Source organism: Salmo salar, chromosome ssa06 (genome assembly GCF_905237065.1).
Source record: "Salmo salar chromosome ssa06, Ssal_v3.1, whole genome shotgun sequence".
NCBI classification, from domain to species: domain Eukaryota; kingdom Metazoa; phylum Chordata; class Actinopteri; order Salmoniformes; family Salmonidae; genus Salmo; species Salmo salar.
In genome coordinates this window covers 92234643-92262293 of record NC_059447.1, presented here as the reverse complement: position 1 = coordinate 92262293, position 27651 = coordinate 92234643, and the positions used below count along the sequence as shown (strand labels likewise).

The window sequence follows — 27651 nt, the reverse complement described above, 5'->3', positions numbered from 1 at the left end:
ACAGTAATAGGGGACGTTAGCATGTTTGTAGGGGTATGATAGTTATGCTTCTAACTTTCTCACTCATCAATATTCACACATGTTTCAATTCATCCAGGACTATCCGTAATCATGGTAGCATCCACATTAATGTAGAAGTGTTTAGAAACATATTCCATTTTTATTTACATTTCAAAGTGCTGGAGTACAGAGCCAAACAACTAAATATTTGTTATAATGTTATAATGCTCTGTTACCCTGCTTATAATGCTCTGTTACCCTGCTTATAATGCTCTGTTACCCTGGTTATAATGCTCTGTTACCCTGGTTATAATGCTCTGTTACCCTGGTTATAATGCTCTGTTACCCTGCTTATAATGCTCTGTTACCCTGGTTATAATGCTCTGTTACCCTGGTTATAATGCTCTGTTACCCTGGTTATAATGCTCTGTTACCCTGGTTATAATGCTCTGTTACCCTGCTTATAATGCTCTGTTACCCTGGTTATAATGCTCTGTTACCCTGGTTATAATGCTCTGTTACCCTGCTTATAATGCTCTGTTACCCTGCTTATAATGCTCTGTTACCCTGGTTATAATGCTCTGTTACCCTGCTTATAATGCTCTGTTACCCTGGTTATAATGCTCTGTTACCCTGCTTATAATGCTCTGTTACCATGGTTATAATGCTCTGTTACCCTGCTTATAATGCTCTGTTACCCTGCTTATAATGCTCTGTTACCCTGCTTATAATGCTCTGTTACCCTGCTTATAATGCTCTGTTACCCTGCTTATAATGCTTTGTTACCCTGCTTATAATGCTCTGTTACCCTGGTTATAATGCTCTGTTACCCTGCTTATAATGCTCTGTTACCCTGCTTATAATGCTCTGTTACCCTGCTTATAATGCTCTGTTACCCTGGTTATAATGCTCTGTTACCCTGCTTATAATGCTCTGTTACCCTGGTTATAATGCTCTGTTACCCTGCTTATAATGCTCTGTTACCCTGGTTATAATGCTCTGTTACCCTGGTTATAATGCTCTGTTACCCTGGTTATAATGCTCTGTTACCCTGGTTATAATGCTCTGTTACCCTGGTTATAATGGTCTGTTACCCTGGTTATAATGCTCTGTTACCCTGGTTATAATGCTCTGTTACCCTGGTTATAATGCTCTGTTACCTTGGTTATAATGGTCTGTTACCCTGGTTATAATGGTCTGTTACCCTGGTTATAATGCTCTGTTACCCTGGTTATAATGGTCTGTTACCCTGGTTATAATGGTCTGTTACCCTGGTTATAACTGGTGAACTATGATATCGGCAGGTAGCCTAGCTGTTAGAGCGTTGGGCCAGTAACCGAAAGGTCGCTGGTTCGAGAAACCCGAGCCGACAAGGTGAAAAATGTTTATGTGCCCTTGAGCAAGTTACTTAACCCAAATTTGCTCCAGGGGCGCCGTACTACGTCAGACCCTGTAAAACTGGGATCTTAATCATCAGCCGCGAGATCGAAGGTTCAGGGGGCCGGATGGTCGGAGGGCCGGATGGTCAGAGGGCCGGATGGTCAGGGGGCTGGATGGTCAGGGGGCTGGATGGTCAGGGGGCCGGATGGTCAGGGGCCGGATGGTCAGGGTGTCAGTGGGCCGGATGGTCAGGGGGCCGGATGGTCAGAGGGCCGGATGGTCAGCGGGCCGGATGGTCAGGGGGTCAGATGGTCAGAGGGCCGGATGGTCAGGGGGCCGGATGGTCAGGGGGCTGGATGGTCAGGGGGCCGGCCGGATGGTCAGGGGCCGGATGGTCAGAGTGTCAGTGGGCCGGATGGTCAGAGGGCCGGATGGTCAGGGTGCTGGATGGTCAGAGGGCCGGATGGTCAGAGGGCCGGATGGTCAGAGGGCCGGATGGTCAGGGGGCTGGATGGTCAGAGGGCCGGATGGTCAGGGGGCCGGATGGTCAGAGGGCTGGATGGTCAGAGGGCCGGATGGTCAGGGGGCCGGATGGTCAGAGTGTCAGAGGGCTGGATGGTCAGAGGGCCGGATGGTCAGGGGCCGGATGGTCAGAGGGCCGGATGGTCAGGGGCCGGATGGTCAGGGGCCGGATGGTCAGATGGTCAGGGGTCGGATCGTCAGGGGGCTGGATGGTCAGAGGGCTGGATGGTCAGGGGGCCGGATGGTCAGGGGGCCGGATGGTCAGGGGGTCAGATGGTCAGAGGGCCGGATGGTCAGGGGGCCGGATGGTCAGGGGGCCGGATGGTCAGAGGGCCGGATGGTCAGAGGGCCGGATGGTCAGGGGGCCGGATGGTCAGGCGGCCGGATGGTCAGGGGGCCGGATGGTCAGGGGGCCGGATGGTCAGATGGTCAGGGGGTCGGATCGTCAGGGGGCTGGATGGTCAGAGGGCTGGATGGTCAGGGGGCCGGATGGTCAGAGGGCCGGATGGTCAGGGGTCCGGATGGTCAGGGGGCTGGATGGTCAGGGGGCCGGATGGTCGGATGGTCAGGGGGCCGGATGGTCAGAGGGTTGGATGGTCAGGGGGCCGGAGAGACCCACAGAACCATTTACATTACATTAGTCATCTAACAGACTCCCATCTAGAGAGACCCACAGAACCATTTACATTACATTAGTCATCTAACAGACTCCCATCTAGAGAGACCCACAGAACCATTTACATTACATTAGTCATCTAACAGACTCCCATCTAGAGAGACCCACAGAACCATTTACATTACATTAGTCATCTAACAGACTCCCATCTAGAGAGACCCACAGAACCATTTACATTACATTAGTCATCTAACAGACTCCCATCTAGAGAGACCCACAGAACCATTTACATTACATTAGTCATCTAACAGACTCCCATCTAGAGACCCACAGAACCATTTACATTACATTAGTCATCTAACAGACTCCCATCTAGAGACCCTCAGAACCATTTACATTACATTAGTCATCTAACAGACTCCCATCTAGAGAGACCCACAGAACCATTTACATTACATTAGTCATCTAACAGACTCCCATCTAGAGACCCACAGAACCATTTACATTATATTAGTCATCTAACAGACTCCCATCTAGAGACCCTCAGAACCATTTACATTACATTAGTCATCTAACAGACTCCCATCTAGAGAGACCCACAGAACCATTTACATTACATTAGTCATCTAACAGACTCCCATCTAGAGAGACCCACAGAACCATTTACATTACATTAGTCATCTAACAGACTCCCATCTAGAGAGACCCACAGAACCATTTACATTACATTAGTCATCTAACAGACTCCCATCTAGAGAGACCCACAGAACCATTTATATTACATTAGTAATCTAACAGACTCCCATCTAGAGAGACCCACAGAACCATTTACATTACATTAGTCATCTAACAGACTCCCATCTAGAGAGACCCACAGAACCATTTACATTACATTAGTCATCTAACAGACTCCCATCTAGAGAGACCCACAGAACCATTTACATTACATTAGTCATCTAACAGACTCCCATCTAGAGACCCACAGAACCATTTACATTACATTAGTCATCTAACAGACTCCCATCTAGAGAGACCCACAGAACCATTTACATTACATTAGTCATCTAACAGACTCCCATCTAGAGACCCACAGAACCATTTACATTACATTAGTCATCTAACAGACTCCCATCTAGAGAGACCCACAGAACCATTTACATTACATTAGTCATCTAACAGACTCCCATCTAGAGAGACCCACAGAACCATTTACATTACATTAGTCATCTAACAGACTCCCATCTAGAGAGACCCACAGAACCATTTACATTACATTAGTCATCTAACAGACTCCCATCTAGAGAGACCCACAGAACCATTTACATTACATTAGTCATCTAACAGACTCCCATCTAGAGAGACCCACAGAACCATTTACATTACATTAGTCATCTAACAGACTCCCATCTAGAGAGACCCACAGAACCATTTACATTACATTAGTCATCTAACAGACTCCCATCTAGAGAGACCCACAGAACCATTTACATTACATTCAGTCATCTAACAGACTCCCATCTAGAGAGACCCTCAGAACCATTTACATTACATTAGTCATCTAACAGACTCCCATCTAGAGAGGCCCTCAGAACCATTTACATTAGTCATCTAACAGACTCCCATCTAGAGAGACCCACAGAACCATTTACATTACATTAGTCATCTAACAGACTCCCATCTAGAGAGACCCACAGAACCATTTACATTAGTCATCTAACAGACTCCCATCTAGAGAGACCCTCAGAACCATTTACATTACATTAGTCATCTAACAGACTCCCATCTAGAGAGACCCACAGAACCATTTACATTACATTAGTCATCTAACAGACTCCCATCTAGAGAGGCCCACAGAACCATTTACATTACATTAGTCATCTAACAGACTCCCCTCTAGAGAGACCCACAGAACCATTTACATTACATTAGTCATCTAACAGACTCCCATCTAGAGAGACCCACAGAACCATTTACATTACATTAGTCATCTAACAGACTCCCATCTAGAGAGACCCTCAGAACCATTTACATTACATTAGTCATCTAACAGACTCCCATCTAGAGAGACCCACAGAACCATTTACATTACATTAGTCATCTAACAGACTCCCATCTAGAGAGACCCACAGAACCATTTACATTACATTAGTCATCTAACAGACTCCCATCTAGAGAGACCCACAGAACCATTTACATTACATTAGTCATCTAACAGACTCCCATCTAGAGAGACCCACAGAACCATTTACATTACATTAGTCATCTAACAGACTCCCATCTAGAGAGACCCACAGAACCATTTACATTACATTAGTCATCTAACAGACTCCCATCTAGAGACCCACAGAACCATTTACATTACATTAGTCATCTAACAGACTCCCATCTAGAGACCCACAGAACCATTTACATTACATTAGTCATCTAACAGACTCCCATCTAGAGAGACCCACAGAACCATTTACATTACATTAGTCATCTAACAGACTCCCATCTAGAGAGACCCACAGAACCATTTACATTACATTAGTCATCTAACAGACTCCCATCTAGAGAGGCCCACAGAACCATTTACATTACATTAGTCATCTAACAGACTCCCATCTAGAGAGACCCTCAGAACCATTTACATTACATTAGTCATCTAACAGACTCCCATCTAGAGAGACCCACAGAACCATTTACATTACATTAGTCATCTAACAGACTCCCATCTAGAGAGGCCCACAGAACCATTTACATTACATTAGTCATCTAACAGACTCCCATCTAGAGAGACCCTCAGAACCATTTACATTACATTAGTCATCTAACAGACTCCCATCTAGAGAGACCCACAGAACCATTTACATTACATTAGTCATCTAACAGACTCCCATCTAGAGAGACCCACAGACATTTAAACAGGTACATTTAAACAGGTCAACATTCACAATGCCGCAGGGCCAGACAGATTACCAGGAAGTGTACTCCGAGCATGTGCTGACCAACTGGCAAGTGTCTTCACTGACATTTTCAACTTGTCCCTGGCTGAGTGAAGTAATACCAACATATTTCAAGCAGACCACCATAGTCCCTGTGCCCCAGAACACCAAGGTAACCTGTCTAAATGACTCACTCACGTCTGTAGCCATGAAATGCTTTGAAAGGCTGGTCATGGTTCACATCAACACCATCATCCCAGAAACCCTAGACCCGACTCCAATTTGCATACCGCCCCAACAGATCCACAGATGACGCAATCTCTATTGCCACTCCACACAACGGTGGTAGGCCTGATCACCGACAACGATGAGACGGCCTATAGGGAGGAGGTCAGAGAACCTGGCAGTGTGGTGCCAGGACAACAACCTCTCCCTCAATGTGAGCGAGACAAAGGAGCTGATCGTAGACTACAGGAAAAGGAGGGCTGAGCACGCCCCCATTCTCATCAACGGGGCTGTAGTGGAGCAGGTTGCGAGCTTCAAGTACCGGAGCGCCAAGTCTAGGTTAAAAATCCTTCTTAACAGCTTCCACCCCCCCCAAGCCGTAAGACTGCTGAACAGCTAATTCAATAGCTACCCGGAGTATTTATATTGCCCCCCCCCCCCTGTTTTTTTGACTCTGCTGCTACTCGCTGTTTATTTACTATGCATAGTCACTTCACCCCTACTTACATCTACCCCCGCACATTGACTCTGTACCGGTACCCCCTGTATATAGCCTCCACATTGACTCTGTACCGGTACCCCCTGTATATAGCCTCCACATTGACTCTGTACCGGTACCCCCTGTATATAGCCTCCACATTGACTCTGTACCGGTTCCCCCTGTATATAGCCTCCACATTGACTCTGTACCGGTACCACCTGTATATAGCCTCCACATTGACTCTGTACCAGTACCCCCTGTATATAGCCTCCACATTGACTCTGTACCAGTTCCCCCTGTATATAGCCTCCATATTGACTCTGTACCAGTACCCCCTGTATATAGCCTCCACATTGACTCTGTACCAGTTCCCCCTGTATATAGCCTCCACATTGACTCTGTACCGGTACCCCCGTCAGTATATAGCCTCCACATTGACTCTGTACCAGTTCCCCCTGTATATAGCCTCCACATTGACTCTGTACCGGTACCCCCTGTATATAGCCTCCACATTGACTCTGTACCGGTACCCCCTGTATATAGCCTCCACATTGACTCTGTACCGGTACCCCCTGTATATAGCCTCCACATTGACTCTGTACCGGTACCCCCTGTATATAGCCTCCACATTGACTCTGTACCGGTACCCCCTGTATATAGTCTCCACATTGACTCTGTACCAGTACCCCTGTATATAGCCTCCACATTGACTAGGTACCAGTAGCCCCTGTATATAGCCTCCACATTGACTCTGTACCGTAATACCCTGTATATAGCCTCCACATTGACTCTGTACCGTAACACCCTGTATATAGCCTCCCCATTGACTCTGTACCAGTACCCCCTGTATATAGCCTCCACACTGACTCTGTACCGTAACACCCTGTATATAGCCTCCACATTGACTCTGTACCGTAACACCCTGTATATAGCCTCCACATTGACTCTGTACCGGTACCTCCTGTATATAGCCTCCACATTGACTCTGTACCGGTACCCCCTGTATATAGCCTCCACATTGACTCTGTACCGGTACCCCCTGTATATAGCCTCCACATTGACTCTGTACCGTAATACCCTGTATATAGCCTCCACATTGACTCTGTACCGTAATACCCTGTATATAGCCTCCACATTGACTCTGTACCGTAATACCCTGTATATAGCCTCGTTATTTTTTACTTTAGTTTATTTTGTAAATATTTTTGTTAACTCTTATTTATTTTTTTAAACTACATCGTTGGTTAAGGGCTTGTAAGTACGCATTTCACTGTGAGGTGAATACCTGTTTTATTTGGCGCATGTGACCTATAAAATATGATTTGTTTCGATTTTTTTAAAACTTAAATCGGCTTGACAATCTATGACAAGACTTGAAAATGGCTGTAGAATTTTAAAAGAATATTGTACAATCCAGGTGTGCTAAACTCTTAGAGACTTACCCAGAAACAATCACAGCTCTTAGAGACTTACCCAGAAAGACTCACAGCTCTTAGAGACTTACCCAGAAACACACACAGCTCTTAGAGACTTACCCAGAAACACACACAGCTCTTAGAGACTTACCCAGAAACACTCACAGCTCTTAGAGCCTTACCCAGAAACACTCACAGCTCTTAGAGCCTTACCCAGAAACACTCACAGCTCTTAGAGCCTTACCCAGAAACACTCACAGCTCTTAGAGCCTTACCCAGAAACACTCACAGCTCTTAGAGCCTTACCCAGAAACACTCACAGCTCTTAGAGCCTTACCCAGAAACACTCACAGCTCTTAGAGCCTTACCCAGAAACACTCACAGCTCTTAGAGCCTTACCCAGAAACACACACAGCTCTTAGAGCCTTACCCAGAAACACTCACAGCTCTTAGAGCCTTACCCAGAAACACTCACAGCTCTTAGAGACTTACCCAGAAACACTCACAGCTCTTAGAGACTTAACCAGAAACACTCACAGCTCTTAGAGACTTACCCAGAAACACTCACAGCTCTTAGAGACTTACCCAGAAACACTCACAGCTCTTAGAGCCTTACCCAGAAACACTCACAGCTCTTAGAGACTTACCCAGAAACACACACAGCTCTTAGAGACTGACCCAGAAAGACTCACAGCTCTTAGAGACTTACCCAGAAAGACTCACAGCTCTTAGAGACTTACCCAGAAACACTCACAGCTCTTAGAGACTTACCCAGAAACACTCACAGCTCTTAGAGCCTTACCCAGAAACACTCACAGCTCTGAGACTTTCTAAATGTACGGTACCTGTTCATCTCCGTCTCTCTCTCTCTGTCTACTCCTGCTTCTGTCTCTCTCTCTCTCTGCCTCTCTGTCCCTGCATCTCTGTCTCCCTCTCTGTCTTTGTGTCTGTGTCTGTGTCAAATTCAAATTAATATGCTTTAATGGCAGGAATGACAAAATCAGTGTTGCCAAAGCAAAGTGATAGACATAATAATTATGAAAACAGATAACTATTACAAGAACAGTAGATATTAAACAACAAGAAGAATAGTAGATATTAAACAACAAGAAGAACAGTAGATATTAAACAACAAGAAGAATAGTAGATATTAAACAACAAGAAGAATAGTAGATATTAAACAACAAGAAGAATAGTAGATATTAAACAACAAGAAGAATAGTAGATATTTAAACAACAAGAAGAATAGTAGATATTAAACAACAAGAAGAACAGTAGATATTAAACAACAAGAAGAATAGTAGATATTAAACAACAAGAAGAATAGTAGATATTAAACAACAAGAAGAACAGTAGATATTAAACAACAAGAAGAATAGTAGATATTAAACAACAAGAAGAATAGTAGATATTAAAACAACAAGAAGAATAGTAGATATTAAACAACAAGAAGAACAGTAGATATTAAACAACAAGAAGAATAGTAGATATTAAACAACAAGAAGAATAGTAGATATTAAACAACAAGAAGAATAGTAGATATTAAAACAACAAGAAGAACAGTAGATATTAAACAACAAGAAGAACAGTAGATATTAAACAACAAGAAGAACAGTAGATATTAAACAACAAGAATAGTAGATATTAAACAACAAGAAGAACAGTAGATATTAAACAACAAGAAGAATAGTAGATATTAAACAACAAGAAGAACAGTAGATATTAAACAACAAGAAGAATAGTAGATATTAAACAACAAGAAGAATAGTAGATATTAAACAACAAGAAGAACAGTAGATATTAAACAACAAGAAGAACAGTAGATATTAAACAACAAGAAGAACAGTAGATATTAAACAACAAGAAGAATAGTAGATATTAAACAACAAGAAGAACAGTAGATATTAAACAACAAGAAGAACAGTAGATATTAAACAACAAGAATAGTAGATATTAAACAACAAGAAGAATAGTAGATATTAAACAACAAGAAGAATAGTAGATATTAAACAACAAGAAGAATAGTAGATATTAAACAACAAGAAGAACAGTAGATATTAAAACAACAAGAAGAACAGTAGATATTAAACAACAAGAAGAATAGTAGATATTAAACAACAAGAAGAACAGTAGATATTAAACAACAAGAAGAATAGTAGATATTAAAACAACAAGAAGAATAGTAGATATTAAACAACAAGAAGAAGTATAGTAGATATTAAAACAACAAGAAGAATAGTAGATATTAAACAACAACAAGAAGAATAGTAGATATTAAACAACAAGAAGAACAGTAGATATTAAACAACAAGAAGAACAGTAGATATTAAACAACAAGAAGAAGTATAGTAGATATTAAACAACAAGAAGAACAGTAGATATTAAACAACAAGAAGAACAGTAGATATTAAAACAACAAGAAGAACAGTAGATATTAAACAACAAGAAGAATAGTAGATATTAAACAACAAGAAGAACAGTAGATATTAAACAACAAGAAGAACAGTAGATATTAAACAACAAGAAGAAGTATAGTAGATATTAAACAACAAGAAGAACAGTAGATATTAAACAACAAGAAGAACAGTAGATATTAAACAACAAGAAGAACAGTAGATATTAAACAACAAGAAGAATAGTAGATATTAAACAACAAGAAGAACAGTAGATATTAAACAACAAGAAGAATAGTAGATATTAAACAACAAGAAGAATAGTAGATATTAAACAACAAGAAGAATAGTAGATATTAAACAACAAGAAGAACAGTAGATATTAAAACAACAAGAAGAATAGTAGATATTAAACAACAAGAAGAACAGTAGATATTAAACAACAAGAAGAACAGTAGATATTAAACAACAAGAAGAACAGTAGATATTAAACAACAAGAAGAATAGTAGATATTAAAACAACAAGAAGAACAGTAGATATTAAACAACAAGAAGAATAGTAGATATTAAACAACAAGAAGAATAGTAGATATTAAACAACAAGAAGAATAGTAGATATTAAACAACAAGAAGAATAGTAGATATTAAACAACAAGAAGAATAGTAGATATTAAACAACAAGAAGAATAGTAGATATTAAAACAACAAGAAGAATAGTAGATATTAAACAACAAGAAGAACAGTAGATATTAAACAACAAGAAGAATAGTAGATATTAAAACAACAAGAAGTATAGTAGATATTAAACAACAACAAGAAGTATAGTAGATATTAAAACAACATATTCAAGTATAGTAGATATTATTAAAACAACATATTTAAGTATAGTAGATATTAAAACAACATATTTAAGTATAGTAGATATTAAAACAACAATAAGTATAGTAGATATTAAAACAACATATTTAAGAATAGTAGATATAATACTAAAGAAAATAATAGATCTATAAAACAAATACATGAATGTAATAATGTTGAGAATCTAATTCCATGACTGGTGGTATGTACTTACACTCCATGACCAAAAGTATGTGGACATGCTGTTATAGCAGCCTCCAGTCTTCTGGGAAGGCTTTCCACTAGATGTTGGAACATTGCTGCTATAACAGCCTCCAGTCTTCTGGGAAGGCTTTCCACTAGATGTTGGAACATTGCTGCTATAACAGCCTCCATTCTTCTGGGAAGGCTTTCCACTAGATGTTGGAACATTGCTGTTATAACAGCCTCCACTCTTCTGGGAAGGCTTTCCACTAGATGTTGGTACATCGCTGTGGGGACTTGCTTCCATTCAGCCACAAGAGCATTAGTGAGGTCTGGACACTGATGTTGGGCGATTAGGCCTGGCTCGCAGTCGGCGTTCCAATTCCTCCCAAAGGTGTTTGATGGGGTTGAGGCCAGGGCTCTGTGCAGGCCATTCAAGTTCTACAACACCAATCTCGACAAACTATTTTTGTCATGCTGAAACAGGAAAGGGCCTTCCCCAAACTGTTGCCACAAAGTTAGAAGCACAGATTCCACTAGAATGTAATTGTATACTGTAGCCTTAACATTTTCCCTCACTGGAACTAAGGGGCCTGAACCATGAAAAACAGCCCCAGACCATTATTCCTCCTCCACCAAACTTTACAGTTGGCACCATGCATTCGGGCAGGTAGACATCTTCTGGCATCCGCCAAACCCAGATTCGTCTCCCGGACTGCCAGATGGGGAGCTTTACAACACTCCAGCCGACGCTTGGCATTGCTCATGGTGATCTTAGGCTTGTGTGCAGCTGCTTGGCCATGGAAACCCATATCATGAAGCTCCTGACGAACAGTTCTTGTGCTAACGTTGCTTCCAGAGGCAGTTTGGAACTCGGTAGTGAGTGTTGCAACCGATGACAGACGATTTTTACGCGCTACTTCGCTTCAGTACTTGGCGGTCCCGTTCTGTGAACTTGCGTGGCCTACCACTTCGCGGCTGAGCCGTTGTTGCTCCTAGACGTTTCCACTTCACAATAACAGCACTTACAATTGACCGAGACATATAGGTGCTAGAGAGTAGTGCATACGGCCCAGTACATCACTGGGGCCAAGCTTCCTGACATCCAGGACCTCTATACCAGGCGGTGTCAGAGGAAGGCCCTTAAAATTGTCAAAGACTCCAGTCACCCAAGTCATAGACTTTTCTCTCTGCTACCACACGGCAAGCGGTACCGGAGCACCAAGTCTAGTACCAAAAAGCCATAGTCACTCCCACCTACATGTACAAATTACCTTGACAAACCTGTACCACCTGCACATTGACTCGGTACCTGTACCCCCTCTATATAGCCTCGTTATTGTTATTTTATTGTGTTACTTTTTATAATTTTTTTAATGTAGTTTATTTGGTAAATATTTTCTTAACTCTTTCTTGAACTGCACTGTTGGTTAAGGGCTTATAAGTAAGCATTTCACAGTAAAGTCTACACTTGTTGTATTCAGCATTTCACAGTAAAGTCTACACTTGTTGTATTCAGCATTTCACAGTAAAGTCTACACTTGTTGTATTCAGCATTTCACAGTAAAGTCTACACTTGTTGTATTCAGCATTTCACGGTAAAGTCTACACTTGTTGTATTCAGCATTTCACGTAAAGTCTACACTTGTTGTATTCAGCATTTCACGGTAAAGTCTACACTTGTTGTATTCAGCATTTCACGGTAAAGTCTACACTTGTTGTATTCAGAATTTCACGGTACAGTCTACACTTGTTGTATTCAGCATTTCACAGTAAAGTCTACACTTGTTGTATTCAGCATTTCACGGTAAAGTCTACACTTGTTGTATTCAGCATTTCACGGTAAAGTCTACACTTGTTGTATTCAGCATTTCACGGTAAGGTCTACACATGTTGTGTTCGGGGAGATGTGACTAATAAAGTTTGATTTGATATTGATTAGATATGTGTGTTGACTGTGGTCGGGGTAGCCTAACTATTGATTTCATATGCATGGCTCAGCCATATAGGCTGCACAGACCACTAACATAATTCAACTCAAAATATGGGCCTTCTTTCGTAATGAAAATACATTTTATTAGTCTTATAATGTTTCTTAGGACCTGTCTAAGATGAATTAGTAATGGACTTGTTTGTGATGGTGTAAATTCAATGGATGTATTGAACTGGATATCCACACACATTGGCCACAACCTGGTCTCAGTGCATTTCCGGTTATTCTGGATGAAAATCCAGGAAACACTCCATTTCGTATGATATTTTATGTGCAGTCTGTGAGACCAGGCTGCGTCTATTCCTACTCCGAAACGTGCCGCCATGTACACGGGAGATATAAAAGGCTTATCCCCGGCTAGAATGTGGCAAAAATGGGACTAGTATGAATTGGGCTCTAAAAAAAAACATTGCCAGATTTTTTAAAAAGAATTACAGGCAACATACCCGTAGTCTGTCTGTAAAGGGTATCTCTCTGTCTCTCTCTGTCTCTCTCTCTCTCTCTCTCTCTCTCTCTCTCTCTCTCTCTCTCTCTCTCTCTCTCTCTCTCTCTCTCTCTCTCTCTCTCTCTCTCTCTCTCTCTCTCTCTCTCTCTCTCTCTCTCTCTCTCTCTCTCTCTCTCTCTCTCTCTCTCTCTCTCTCTCTCTCTCTCTCCTTTCTCTCCCTCTCTCTCTCCTTTTCCTCTCTCTCTCCCTCTCCCCTCTCTCTCTCCCCTCTCTCTCTCTCCCTCTCTCTCTCTCTCTCCTCTCTCTCTCTCCCCCTCTCTCTCTCCCCCTCTCTCTCTCTCTCCTCTCTCTCTCTCTCCCCTCTCTCTCTCTCTCTCTCTCTCTCTCTCTCTCTCTCTCTCTCTCTCTCTCTCTCTCTCTCTCTCTCCCTCTCTCTCTCTCCCTCTCTCTCCCTCTCTCTGCCCATGTATCTGTTCTCTATTTCTGTCTCTGTCACACAGACACAGGACTGTTCGTGTGCTGAACTATCTCATTATTTAGGAGGCACCTGGGAACCCAACTCATCATTTAATTAACAGGCTCTGAAAGGGATCTCACCCTAATGAGATGAACCTGCATTATTCACACTCTGCAGAGACACACACTGACTAGGGGGTGGTGGGGGGTGGGGGGTGGTTAGGGGGGTGGGGGGGTGACTGGGGTGTGGTTAGGGGGTGGGGAGGTTGGGGGTTGGGGGGGTGGGGGGGTGACTGGGGGTGGTTAGGGGGTGGGGAGGTTTGGGGGTGGGGGGGGTGACTGGGGTGTGGTTAGGGGGTGACCGGTGTGTGGTTAGGGGGGTAGGGGGTGTGGTTAGGGGGTAGCGGGGTGTGGTTAGGGGGTAGGGGGTGTGGTTAGGGGGGTGACTGGGGTGTGGTTAGGGGGTAGGGGGTGTGGTTAGGGGGTAGGTGGTGTGGTTAGGGGGTGACCGGGGTGTGGTTAGGGGGTAGGGGGTGTGGTTAGGGGGGTAGCGGGGTGACAGGGGTGTGGTTAGAGGGGTAGGGGTGTGGTTAGAGGGGTGGGGAGTGACCGGGGTGTGGTTAGGGGGTGGGGCGGTGTGGGGGTGTGGTTAGGGGGTGGGGGGGTGACCGGGGTGTGGTTAGGGGGTGGGGGGGTGACTAGGGGTGTGGTTAGGGGTGGGGGGGCGGTGGGGGTGTGGTTAGGGGGTGGGGCGGTGGGGGGTGTGGTTAGGGGGGGGTAGGGGGTGTGGTTAGGGGGGTGGGGTGGTGACTGGGGTGTGGTTAGGGGGTGGGGGTGGGGGGTGACCGGGGTGTGGTTAGGGGGGGTGTGGTTAGGGGGTAGGGGGGGAATGTGGTAACTGTGATTAGGGGATTGAGGGAGGAGAGGAAGGCTGAGGAGGGGGAGAGGGGAGGAGGGGGGAGGAAGGGGGAGGAAGCTGAGGAGGGGGAGGAGGGAGGAGGAGGGAGGAGAGGAAGGCTGAGGAGGGGGAGGAAGCTGAGGAGGGGGAGGAGGGGGAGGAGGCTGAGGAGGGGGAGGAGGGAGGAGGAGGGAGGAGAGGAAGGCTGAGGAGGGGGAGGAGGGGGAGGAAGGCTGAGGAGGGGGAGGAAGCTGAGGAGGAGGGGGGAGGAGGCTGAGGAGGGGGAGGAGGGAGGAGGAGGGAGGAGAGGAAGGCTGAGGAGGGGGAGGAGGGGGAGGAAGGCTGAGGAGGGGGAGGAGGGGGAGGAAGGCTGAGGAGGGGGAGGAGGGGGAGGAAGGTGAGGAGGGGGAGGAGGGAGGAGAGGAAGGCTGAGGAGGGGGAGGAGGGGGGGGAGGAGGGAGGAGAGGAAGGCTGAGGAAGGGGAGGAGGAGGAGGGGGAGGAAGGCTGAGGAGGGGGAGGAAGGCTGAGGAGGGGGAGGAGGGGGTAAAGGAGGGGAGGAGGGAGGAGGAGGGGAGGGGGGAGGAGGGGAGAGGAAGGCTGAGGAGGGGAGGAGGGGGAGGAGAAGGGGAGGAGGGGGAGGAGGGAGGAGAGGAAGGCTGAGGAGGGGGAGGAGGGGGAGGAGGCTGAGGAGGGGAGGAAGCTGAGGAGGGGAGGAGGGAGGAGGAGGGAGGAGAGGAAGGCTGAGGAGGGGGAGGAGGGGAGGAAGGCTGAGGAGGGGGAGGAAGGCTGAGGAGGGGGAGGAGGGGGAGGAAGGCTGAGGAGGGGGAGGAGGGGGAGGAAGGGGAGGAGGGGGAGGAGGGAGGAGAGGAAGGCTGAGGAGGGGGAGGAGGGGGGGGGAGGAGGGAGGAGAGGAAGGCTGAGGAAGGGGAGGAGGAGGAGGGGGGAGGAAGGCTGAGGAGGGGGGGGGAGGAAGGCTGAGGGGGGAGGAAGGCTGAGGAGGGGGAGGAGGGGGTAAAGGGTGGGTGGTCTCATGTTTCCTTTAGGCCTGAAGTAGAAGAGAGAAGCGTTCTCTTTCTGGTTGGCCAACTAACTCAAATCAAATGTTATTTGTCACATGCGCCGAATACAAAACCTTACAGTGAAATACTTACACACAAGCCCTTAACCAACAATGCAGTTTTAAGAAAAATAAGAGTTACATTTTTATATATATATATATATATATATATACATATATACATATATATTTATATATATATATATATATATACAAAATAAAGTAAAGTAAAAAATAAAATAAAATAGCAACAATAGAAAACCAGTAACGAGGCTATGCAGGGTGTACCGGTACAGAGTGGGGGTACAGGTTAGTCAAGATAACTGAAGTATTCAGACACCTTTGACTTTTACCACATTTTGTAAAGTTGCATCCTTATTCTAAAATGTATGAAAAAAAGCAATCGCTCATCAATCTACAAACGATACATTATAATGACAATCAATGACGATCATCCTTGAGATGTTTCTACAACTTTAAATTCAATTGATTGGACATGATTTGCAGAGGCACACGCCTGTCTATATAAAGGTCCCACAGTTGACAGTGCATGTCAGAGCAAAAACCAAGCCATGAGGTCTGAAGGAATTGTCCGTAGAACTCCGGGTCAGGATTGGGTCGAGGCACAGATCTGGGGAAGGGTACCAAAACATTTCTGCAGCATTGAAGGACCCCAAGCACACAGTGGTCTCCATCGGGGGGAAGGGCCTTGGTCAGGGAGGTGACCAAGAACCCGATGGTCACTCTAACAGAGCTCCAGAGTTCCTTTGTGGAGTTGGGAGAATCTTCCAGAAGGACGACTATCTCTGCAGCCCTCCACCAATCACCAATACTCAAGTATGCCAATCGGGGGCTTTTTCCACCACTGCGAAAAGATAATTACTTGACACGATGGAAAGAATTAACAAAAAAACAGCAAACTAGAATGCTATTTGGCCCTAAACAGAGAGGACACAGTGGCAGAATACCTGACCACTGTGACTGACCCAAACTTAAGGAAAGCTTTGACTATGTACAGACTCAGTGAGCATAGCCTTGCTATTGAGAAAGGCCACCGTAGGCAGACCTGGCTCTTAAGAGAAGACAGGCTATGTGCAACACTGCCCACAAAATGAGGTGGAAACTGAGCAGCACTTCCTAACCTCCTGACAAATGTATGACCATATTAGAGACACATAATTCCCTCAGATTACACAGATCCACAAAGAATTAGAAAACAAACCCAATTTTGATAAAGTCCCATATCTACTGGGTGAAATACCACAGTGTGACATCACAGAAGCAAGATGTGTGACCTGTTGCCACAAGAAAAGGTCAACCAGTGAAGAACAAACACCATTGTAAATACAACCCATATTTATGTTTATTTATTTTCCCTTTTGTACTTTAACTATTTGCACATCGTTACAACACTGTATAAAGACATAATATAACATTTGAAATGTCTTTATTCTTTTGGAACTTTTGTGAGTCTAATGTTTACTGTTCATTTTTTATTATCTATTTCACTTGCTTTGGCAATGTAAACATATGCTTCCCATGCCAATAAAAACCCTTGAATTGAATTGATTTGAAAGGAGGAATAGGAGGAGGAGGAGGAGGAGGAGGAGGAGGAAAAGAGAAGGATAGTTGTAATGGGATTAGTTAAGCAGATTAAAGTCTTCAGTAACACACACCTTACCCACACACCCACACCTTACACACACCCACTACAACACACACCTTGCCCACACCCACACCATGCCAACACCCACACCTTACCCACTGCAACACACAAACCTTACCCACACACAGTTAAAGTAGCAAAATTCTAGGAATTTTCCATAAATTCTGAATTTAGAATAAATTCTCAGTTTTTCCCAGAAATCCCGGTTGGAGGAATTTATTTTAAGTTCCTGGAATTCTGCACACTGTCCCTGCCTGTCCTCTACAGCTCTAGTCTCCTCCCCCTACAGCTCTAGTCTCCTCTCTACCTCCCCCTACATCTCTAGTCTCCTCTCTACCTCCCCCCTACAGCTCTAGTCTCCTCTCTACCTCCCCCTATAGCTCTAGTCTCCTCTCTACCTCCCCCTATAGCTCTAGTCTCCTCTCTACCTCCCCTCTATAGCTCTAGTCTCCTCTCTACCTCTCCCTACAGCTCTAGTCTCCTCTCTACCTCCCCCTACAGCTCTAGTCTCCTCTCTACCTCCCCCTACAGCTCTAGTCTCCTCTCTACCTCCCCCTACAGCTCTAATCTCCTCTCTACCTCCCCCCTACAGCTCTAGTCTCCTCTCTACCTCCCACTACAGCTCTAGTCTCCTCCCCCTACAGGTCTAGTCTCCTCTCTACCTCCCCCCTACAGCTCTAGTCTCCTCTCTACCTCCCACTACAGCTCTAGTCTCCTCCCCCTACAGCTCTAGTCTCCTCTCTACCTCCCCCTACAGCTCTAGTCTCCTCTCTACCTCCCCCCTACAGCTCTAGTCTCCTCTCTCCCTCCCCCTACAGCTCTAGTCTCCTCTCTACCTCCCCCCTACAGCTCTAGTCTACTCTCTACCTCCCCCTACAACTCTAGTCTCCTCTCTACCTCCCCCCTACAGCTCTAGTCTCCTCTCTACCTCCCCCTACAGCTCTAGTCTCCTCTCTACCTCCCCCCTACAGCTCTAGTCTCCTCTCTACCTCCCCCTACAGCTCTAGTCTCCTCCCCCTACAGCTCTAGTCTCCTCTCTACCTCCCCCTACAGCTCTAGTCTCCTCTCTACCTCCCCCTACAGCTCTAGTCTCCTCTCTCCCTCCCCCCTACAGCTCTAGTCTCCTCTCTACCTCCCCTACAGCTCTAGTCTCCTCTCTACCTCCCCCCTACAGCTCTAGTCTCCTCTCTACCTCCCCCTACAGCTCTAGTCTCCTCTCTACCTCCCCCCTACAGCTCTAGTCTCCTCTCTACCTCCCCCCTACAGCTCTAGTCTCCTCTCTACCTCCCCCCTACAGCTCTAGTCTCCTCTCTACCTCCCCCCTACAGCTCTAGTCTCCTCTCTACCTCCCCCTACAGCTCTAGTCTCCTCTCTACCTCCCCCCTACAGCTCTAGTCTCCTCTCTACCTCCCCTACAGCTCTAGTCTCCTCTCTACCTCCCCCTACAGCTCTAGTCTCCTCTCTACCTCCCCCTACAGCTCTAGTCTCCTCTCTACCTCCCCCTACAGCTCTAGTCTCCTCTCTACCTCCCCCTACAGCTCTAGTCTCCTCTCTACCTCCCCCCTACAGCTCTAGTCTCCTCTCTACCTCCCCCTAAAGCTCTAGTCTCCTCTCTACCTCCCCCTAAAGCTCTAGTCTCCTCTCTACCTCCCCCCTACAGCTCTAGTCTCCTCTCTACCTCCCCCTACAGCTCTAGTCTCCTCTCTACCTCCCCCCTACAGCTCTAGTCTCCTCTCTACCTCCCCCCTACAGCTCTAGTCTCCTCTCTACCTCCCCCCTACAGCTCTAGTCTCCTCTCTACCTCCCCCTACAGCTCTAGTCTCCTCTCTACCTCCCCCTACAGCTCTAGTCTCCTCTCTACCTCCCCCCTACAGCTCTAGTCTCCTCTCTACCTCCCCCCTACAGCTCTAGTCTCCTCTCTACCTCCCCCTACAGCTCTAGTCTCCTCTCTACCTCCCCCCTACAGCTCTAGTCTCCTCTCTACCTCCCCCCTACAGCTCTAGTCTCCTCTCTACCTCCCCCCTACAGCTCTAGTCTCCTCTCTACCTCCCCCTACAGCTCTAGTCTCCTCTCTACCTCCCCCTACAGCTCTAGTCTCCTCTCTACCTCCCCCCTACAGCTCTAGTCTCCTCTCTACCTCCCCCTACAGCTCTAGTCTCCTCTCTACCTCCCCCCTACAGCTCTAGTCTCCTCTCTACCTCCCCCTACAGCTCTAGTCTCCTCTCTACCTCCCCCTACAGCTCTAGTCTCCTCTCTACCTCCCTCTACAGCTCTAGTCTCCTCTCTACCTCCCCCTACAGCTCTAGTCTCCTCTCTACCTCCCCCCTACAGCTCTAGTCTCCTCTCTACCTCCCCCTACAGCTCTAGTCTCCTCTCTACCTCCCCCTACAGCTCTAGTCTCCTCTCTACCTCCCCCTACAGCTCTAGTCTCCTCTCTACCTCCCCCTACAGCTCTAGTCTCCTCTCTACCTCCCCCTAAAGCTCTAGTCTCCTCTCTACCTCCCCCTACAGCTCTAGTCTCCTCTCTACCTCCCCCTACAGCTCTAGTCTCCTCTCTACCTCCCCCCTACAGCTCTAGTCTCCTCTCTACCTCCCCCTACAGCTCTAGTCTCCTCTCTACCTCCCCCCTACAGCTCTAGTCTCCTCTCTACCTCCCCCTACAGCTCTAGTCTCCTCTCTACCTCCCCCTACAGCTCTAGTCTCCTCTCTACCTCCCCCTTACAGCTCTAGTCTCCTCTCTACCTCCCCCCTACAGCTCTAGTCTCCTCTCTACCTCCCCCCTACAGCTCTAGTCTCCTCTCTACCTCCCCCCTACAGCTCTAGTCTCCTCTCTACCTCCCCCCTACAGCTCTAGTCTCCTCTCTACCTCCCCCTACAGCTCTAGTCTCCTCTCTACCTCCCCCCTACAGCTCTAGTCTCCTCTCTACCTCCCCCCTACAGCTCTAGTCTCCTCTCTACCTCCCCCCTACAGCTCTAGTCTCCTCTCTACCTCCCCCCTACAGCTCTAGTCTCCTCTCTACCTCCCCTCTATAGCTCTAGTCTCCTCTCTACCTCCCCCTACAGCTCTAGTCTCCTCTCTACCTCCCCCCTACAGCTCTAGTCTCCTCTCTACCTCCCCCCTACAGCTCTAGTCTCCTCTCTACCTCCCCCTACAGCTCTAGTCTCCTCTCTACCTCCCCCTACAGCTCTAGTCTCCTCCCCCTACAGCTCTAGTCTCCTCTCTACCTCCCCTCTATAGCTCTAGTCTCCTCTCTACCTCCCCCCGACAGCTCTAGTCTCCTCTCTACCTCCCCCTACAGCTCTAGTCTCCACTCTACCTCCCCCTACAGCTCTAGTCTCCTCCCCCCTACAGCTCTAGTCTCCTCTCTACCTCCCCTCTATAGCTCTAGTCTCCTCTCTACCTCCCCCTACAGCTCTAGTCTCCTCTCTACCTCCCCCCTACAGCTCTAGTCTCCTCTCTACCTCCCCCTACAGCTCTAGTCTCCTCTCTACCTCCCCTCTACAGCTCTAGTCTCCTCCCCCCTACAGCTCTAGTCTCCTCTCTACCTCCCCCTACAGCTCTAGTCTCCTCTCTACCTCCCCCTACAGCTCTAGTCTCCTCTCTACCTCCCCCCTACAGCTCTAGTCTCCTCTCTACCTCCCCCTACAGCTCTAGTCTCCTCTCTACCTCCCCCTACAGCTCTAGTCTCCTCTCTACCTCCCCCTACAGCTCTAGTCTCCTCTCTACCTCCCCCTACAGCTCTAGTCTCCTCTCTACCTCCCCCTACAGCTCTAGTCTCCTCTCTACCTCCCCCCTACAGCTCTAGTCTCCTCTCTACCCCCCCTACAGCTCTAGTCTCCTCTCTACCTCCCCCTACAGCTCTAGTCTCCTCTCTACCTCCCCCTACAGCTCTAGTCTCCTCTCTACCTCCCCCTACAGCTCTAGTCTCCTCTCTACCTCCCCCTACAGCTCTAGTCTCCTCTCTACCTCCCCCTACAGCTCTAGTCTCCTCTCTACCTCCCCCTACAGCTCTAGTCTCCTCTCTACCTCCCCCTACAGCTCTAGTCTCCTCTCTACCTCCCCCTACAGCTCTAGTCTCCTCTATCCCTACAGCTCTAGTCTCCTCTCTACCTCCCCCTACAGCTCTAGTCTCCTCTCTACCTCCCCCTACAGCTCTAGTCTCCTCTCTACCTCCCCTACAGCTCTAGTCTCCTCTCTACCTCCCCTACAGCTCTAGTCTCCTCTCTACCTCCCCCTACAGCTCTAGTCTCCTCTCTACCTCCCCCCTACAGCTCTAGTCTCCTCTCTACCTCCCCCCTACAGCTCTAGTCTCCTCTCTACCTCCCCCTACAGCTCTAGTCTCCTCTCTACCTCCCCTACAGCTCTAATCTCCTCTCTACCTCCCCTATAGCTCTAGTCTCCTCTCTACCTCCCCTCTACAGCTCTAGTCTCCTCTCTACCTCCCCCCTACAGCTCTAGTCTCCTCTCTACCTCCCCCCTACAGCTCTAGTCTCCTCTCTGTGAGTGGTTATCGCCCTGGTAACCCTATCGCCTTCTTTTCATGTAAAATGCATTGTGCCTCTTCTCCCCCCTCCTCCCCCTCTCCTCCTCCTCCTCCCTCCCCCTCTCCTCCTCCCCCTCTTCTCCCTCTCCTTCCTCCTCCCTCTCTCCTCTTCCATCCCCCTGTTTCCCCTCTCCTCCTCCCCATCTCCTCCCTCTCCCTCCTCCTCCTCCCTCCTCCCCCTCTCCTCCTTCTCCATCTCCCTGCCTGGGGAGGTGTAACCCTAACCATGTCTATGGAGCTCCAAAACGCCCACACACACACACACACACACGCACGCACGCACACACACGCACGCACACGCACGCACACACACACACGCACGCACACACACACACACACACACACACACACACACACACACACACACACACACACACACACACACACACACACACAGCTTGTAACCTGAATGTTGACAACTGCTAAACCTCAGTATTCCCATTCACTCCCCATGCCCTATAGGTTGTAGAACTGGCTAGCAGATCAGAGCACATCATAGAAGGGTTTTCTAGTACAGAGCTTGAGGAGAGAAAGAGGGCCAGAGAGAGAGAGGAGAGACAGAAAGACAGAAAGAGGAAGAGAGACAGAGAGAGAGACAGAGAGAGAGAAGGAGAGACAGAAAGAGACGGAAAGAGGAAGAGAGAGAGAGAGAGAGAGAGTGAGAGACAAAGACAGAAAGAGAGATAGAGAGAGAAGGAGAGCACAGAAAGAGACAGAAAGAGGAAGAGAGCGAGAGAGACACAGAGAGAGAGACAGAGAGATACAGAGAGAGAGAGATACAGAGAGATACAGAGAGAGAGAGAGAGACATACAGAGGTAGTACAGAACAACTCTAGAATACCCAGTACAGTATACCATCACACATACAGTATCAGTCAAAGTTTGGGAACACCTTCTCATTCAAGAGTATTTCTTTATTTTTTACTGTTTTCTACATTGTGGAATAATAGTGAAGACATCAAAACTATGAAATAACACATTGTGGAATCATGTACAGTGGCTTGCGAAAGTATTCAACCCCCTTGGCATTTTTCCTATTTTGTTGCCTTACAACCTGGAATTAAAATAGATTTTGGGGGGTTTTGTATCATTTGATTTACACAACATGCCTACCACTTTGAAGATGCAACATATTTTTTATTGTGAACAAACAAGAAATAAGACAAAAAAAACTGAAAACTTGAGCGTGCATAACTATTCCCCCCCCAAAGTCAATACTTTGTAGAACCACCTTTTCAGAAATTACAGCTGCAAGTCTCTTGGGTTATGTCTCTATAAGCTTGGCACATCTAGCCACTGGGATTTTTGCCCGTTCTTCAAGGCAAAACTGCTCCAGCTCCTTCAAGTTGGATCGGTTCAGCTGGTGTACAGCAATATTTAAGTCCTACCACATATTCTCAATTGGATTGAGGTCTGGGCTTTGACTAGGCCATTCCAAGACATTTAAATGTTTCCCCTTAAACCACTCGAATGTTGCTTTAGCAGTATGCTTACAGTATGTCCCTGCCGATGAAAATCATACCCACAGTATGATCCTTCCACCATCATGCTTCACAGTGGGGATGGTGTTCTCAGGGTGATGCGAGGTGTTGGGTTTGCACCAGAAATTGCGCTTTCCTTGATGGCCAAAAAGCAACATTTTAGTCTCATCTGACCAGAGTACCTTCTTCCACATGTTTGGGGAGTCTCCCACATGCCTTTTGGTGAGCACCAAACATGTTTGCTTATTTTTTTCTTAAAGCAATGGCTTTTTTTCTGGCCACTCTCCCGTAAAGTCCAGCTCTGTGGAGTGTACGGCTTGAAGTGGTCCTGTGGACAGATACTCCAATCTCCACTGTGGAGCTTCGCAGCTCCTTCAGGGTTATCTTTGGTCTCTTTGTTGCCTCTCTGATTAATGCCCTCCTTGCCTGCTCTGTGAGTTTTGGTGGGCGGCCCTCTCTTGGCAGGTTTGTTGTGGTGCCATATTCTTTCCTTTTTTTAATAATGGATTTAATGGTGCTCTGTGGGATGTTCAAAATTTCGGATATTTTTTTTATAACCCAACCCTGATCTGTACTTCTCCACAACTTTGTCCCTGACCTGTTTGGAGAGCTCCTTGGTCTTCATGGTGCCGCTTGCTTGGTGGTGTTGCAGATTCAGAACATGTGTATATATACTGAGATCATGTGACCGATCATGTGACACTTAGATTGCACACAGGTGGACTTTATTTAACTAATGATGTGACTTCTGAAGGTAATTGTTTGCACCAGATCTTATTTAGGGGCTTCATAGCAAAGGGGGTGAATACATATGCACGCACCACTTTTCCATTTTAAATTGTTTGACATTTTTTTTAAACAAGTCATTTTTTTCATTTCACTTCACCAATTTGGACTATTTTGTGTCTGTCCATTACATGAAATCCAAATAAAAATCAATTTAAATTAGTTTCTTCAAGTGCAGTCACAAAAACCATCAAGCGCTATGATGAAACTGGCTCTCATGAGGACCGCCACAGGAAAGGAAGACCCAGAGTTACCTCTGCTGCAGAGGATAAGTTACCAGCCTCAGAAATGTCAGCCCAAATAAATGCTTCACAGAGTTCAAGTAACAGACACATCTCAACATCAAATGTTCAGGGGAGACTGTGTGAATCAGGCCTTCATGGTTGAATTGCAAAGAAACCACTACTGAAGGACACCAATAAAAAGAAGAGACTTGCTTGGGCCAAGAAACACGAGCAATGGACATTAGACCAGTGGAAATCTGGCCTTTGGTCTGATGAGTCCAAATTTGCGATTTTTGGTTCCAATCGCTGTGTCTTTGTGAGACGCAGAGTAGGTGAACAGATGGTCTCTGCATGTGTGGTTCCCACCGTGAAGCATGGAGGAGGAGGTGGTGCTTTGCTGGTGACACTGTCAGTGATATATTGAAAAGTAAGGATACCGTAATAGAAAATGGCTCAAGTAAAAGTGAAAGTCACCCAGTAAAATACTACTTGTGTAAAAGTTAAAAAGAATTTGGTTTAAAATATACTTAAGTATCAAATGTAAAAGTAGAAGTACTAATAATTTCAACTTCCTTATATTAAGCAAACCAGACGGCACAAAGTTCTTGTTTTTTTTAATTTACAGATAGCCAGGGGCACACTCCAACACTCAGACATCATTTACAGATAGCCAGGGGCACACTCCAACACTCAGACATCATTTACAGATAGCCAGGGGCACACTCCAACACTCAGACATAATTTACAGATAGCCAGGGGCACACTCCAACACTCAGACATCATTTACAGATAGCCAGGGGCACACTCCAACACTCAGACATAATTTACAGATAGCCAGGGGCACACTCCAACACTCAGACATCATTTACAGATAGCCAGGGGCACACTCCAACACTCAGACATCATTTACAGATAGCCAGGGGCACACTCCAACACTCAGACATCATTTACAGATAGCCAGGGGCACACTCCAACACTCAGACATAATTTACAGATAGCCAGGGGCACACTCCAACACTCAGACATAATTTACAGATAGCCAGGGGCACACTCCAACACTCAGACATCATTTACAGATAGCCAGGGGCACACTCCAACACTCAGACATAATTTACAGATAGCCAGGGGCACACTCCAACACTCAGACATCATTTACAGATAGCCAGGGGAACACTCCAACACTCAGACATCATTTACAGATAGCCAGGGGCACACTCCAACACTCAGACATCATTTACAGATAGCCAGGGGCACACTCCAACACTCATTCATAATTTACAGATAGCCAGGGGAACACTCCAACACTCAGACATCATTTACAGATAGCCAGGGGAACACTCCAATATTCAGACATAATTTACAGATAGCCAGGGGCACACTCCAACACTCAGACATCATTACAGATAGCCAGGGGCACACTCCAACACTCAGACATCATTTACAGATAGCCAGGGGAACACTCCAACACTCAGACATCATTTACAGATAGCCAGGGGCACACTCCAACACTCAGACATCATTTACAGATAGCCAGGGGCACACTCCAACACTCAGACATAATTTACAGATAGCCAGGGGCACACTCCAACACTCAGACATCATTTACAGATAGCCAGGGGAACACTCCAACACTCAGACATCATTTACAGATAGCCGGGGCACGCTCCAACACTCAGACATCATTTACAGATAGCCAGGGGCACACTCCAACACTCAGACATCATTTACAGATAGCCAGGGGCACACTCCAACACACAGACATCATTTACAGATAGCCAGGGGAACACTCCAACATTCAGACATAATTTACAGATAGCCAGGGGCACACTCCAACACTCAGACATGATTTACAGATAGCCAGGGGCACACTCCAACACTCAGACATAATTTACAGATAGCCAGGGGCACACTCCAACACTCAGACATCATTTACAGATAGCCAGGGGCACACTCCAACACTCAGACATAATTTACAAGCGAAGCGTTTGTTTTTAGTGAGTCCGCCAGATCAGAGGCAGTAGAGATGACCAGGGATTTTCTCTTTTAAGTGTGTGAATTAGACAAGTTTCCTGTCCTGCTAAGCATTCACAATGTACTTTTGGGTATCAGGTAAAACGCATGGAGTAGAAAGTACATTATGTTCTTTATGAATGTAGTGAAGTAAAAGTAAAAGTTTGCAAAAATATAAATAGTAAAGTACAGAAACTCCCAAAAACGACTTAAGTAGTACTTTCAATGTATTTTTACTTAAGTACTTTACACCCGTGTTTTTGTTTTCTCGTGAATTGGTTAAGTCTAAATGTGTTGCTGTCCACTATGTGGGGAGTGGGGTTCCATTGGGAACGCAGTCCTGGTTTCCTCCTTCAATTTACCGCTCCGGTGCCTCGCCTCGCCTCTGTCAGGCGTGTTTTCGGACACCTCCCCTGCTGCCGTCTCCATTTGCTGTGAAAATACTTGATCAGGAACGTTTATGGACGACCCTCTATCCTCTGGAGGAGACAGAGGGAACTAGGATTCTGGGATAAGATATGTTCCACATTTACTAGAGATAGAGAGATAGTCGTTATAACACTGTACATAGTCATAATATGACATTTGAAATGTCTCTATTTCTTTAAAACTTTTGTGAGTTTAATGTTTACTCTTCATTTTATATTGTTTATTTCACTTTTGTTTATTATCTATTTCACTTAGAGAGAGAGAAAGAGAGAGAGACAGAGAGACAGAGAGAGAGAGAGAGAGAGAGAGAGAGAGAGAGACAGAGAGAGAGAGAGAGAGAGAGAGAGAGACAGAGAGAGACAGAGAGAGGTGGTGGGTTAGTGAGTAATGTAACTGACACCTTTACAGCTGCCTGCCTTTATAGAGAGAGAGAGAGAGAGAGAGAGAGAGAGCCAACCAACCAACTTTTCTTCTGGAGAACAGAAGAACATAGCGAGAGATGTAGCTAGTTAGAGAAGAGAGAGCGTGTTAGAGAAACAGTGTGTGGGTTTGTGTGTTTTGGTAGACGTTGTCTGGAGGATTGTGTGTTTTGGTAGACGTTGTCTGGAGGATTGTAAAGGTTTTTATCACTGTGTGGACCTATAGCACTTCCCTCTAACATGGC

At 46.2% G+C, this 27651-nt stretch overlaps 1 protein-coding gene across 7 annotated transcripts in view; it reads left to right on the top strand.

The window, feature by feature from the left end:
• The window catches only part of eya4 (EYA transcriptional coactivator and phosphatase 4), a 173493-nt gene that overhangs the window by 28835 nt on the left and 117007 nt on the right, over positions 1-27651 (top strand). For 2 of the 7 annotated variants that reach the window (XM_045721195.1, XM_045721194.1), the window contains exon 1: positions 27364-27651. This exon is cut by the window's right edge and continues 11 nt beyond it. The exons of the other annotated variants lie outside the window; for them this stretch is intronic. The gene's annotated coding sequence lies outside the window, so the exon portion shown is untranslated. Of the gene's footprint in view, positions 1-27363 lie in introns of those variants that run through there. 7 annotated transcript variants of the gene reach the window in all.